Here is a 1,452-nt window from a genome sequence, read left to right as displayed (position 1 = left end):
GGGGGGTGAGTCAACAATCCAGTTCACTCTGCTGACATGTTAAATCTCACACTTTGGGAATGAGGCCGTGAGGACTTCAGCAGATATTTATCAGTGGCGGTTAGTGCAGACAAATACTGTCACCTTCTGCTCAGCAGCCAACTGCTGTTAGGGCATGAACACACACACACACACACACACACACACACATTCTCAAACACCATATGATGTGTTCATGTACATGCACACATTGTTAAGTCATAGACAAAACAATGTCTTCATTGTGCTCCTGTTATAGCTCAAGATTTGATACTTAGGAGCTACTAATGTTTAAGACTGAAGGAAAAAAGGAATTACTATTATTTCCATCTTGACAATGATAACGTGTGGACAGTGTGTGTCGTATCTTTTTTCCTTTTAAGTTGGAAAAATCATGTAATTCAACACTGTGAGACAGTATCATCATCATGTTGTGTTTTCCAACTCTTTACAAAAGCTACATGATGTTTACACTGAGTAAAATTCAAACTTTTGCACACAGTTCCCCCAAAATTCAGACTGGTGTTTTTTTAGAAATTGGAAATTTTGGGATCTTTACTAGAATTTAACAGAAAGTTAATCAATATTTGGCTCCACAGCAGGAACCTGTCCCAGCTGCGGGGTTGAAGAGGATGATAATAGAATTTAAATATGATATTTAAGTCAATCAGACAGTGTGCTTCATTTATGATAGGGCCTATAAAACCATATAACTGCAACATTCCTGGTTCGAATCCAATCCATGACCTTTGTCGCTTATCTTACTCTATTTTCTCCATTTTTTGCATTCAAGCAAAAGCAAAATGCCCCATAAAACAATACATGTAAACAAGAATGTAAACCAGGCAGGACAGGAGTCATAAATTAAATCTTATTAGCTTTTTTCCCGCTGAGCTTTCAGCCTCATCTGATAATCTTCATCAGCAGAGAGAATTTGTTCATTAGTCATCTGTAGTAAGTCGAGCTTAACTGGAGATTGTTTTTGTTGTTTGTTTTTCAAGACAGTTTGTCTTGAACACAGCGCATCACAGTGGGTGATTAAAATATCTAGTTTTAAAGGAACAGTGTGAGGAAATACACTTAATTGAGAGTTAGATGTTCAGATCATGATGAAAACCACAACTTGTCATTTTTACACTGAGGTTTTTGTATGGAATAAACAAATGAGATATACAGTACAGGTAGATTGTATTTCTGATGGATGGAGCTAGTTGTTTCCCCTGGGTCCAGTCTTTATGCTAAGCTAAACTAAGTGACCGCTAATTGTTGTTTCATATTATTATAGTGGTAGGTTCTCGGCATGACTGTGAAATAGCATATTTTCCACATATTTGTCAGATCCGGATTATTATCTGGATCTGCAGCTGCACAAACTCATAGACGTCAGCACCATAAATAAGTCTGATTTTTAACACGAAGATCCAAACATTATTT

Source organism: Seriola lalandi, unplaced genomic scaffold (genome assembly GCF_002814215.2).
Source record: "Seriola lalandi dorsalis isolate HSWRI2012SDOR001 ecotype SW California unplaced genomic scaffold, Sedor1 jcf7180002054524, whole genome shotgun sequence".
Classification (NCBI taxonomy): domain Eukaryota; kingdom Metazoa; phylum Chordata; class Actinopteri; order Carangiformes; family Carangidae; genus Seriola; species Seriola lalandi.
Note: the sequence above shows the minus strand (reverse complement) of the source record.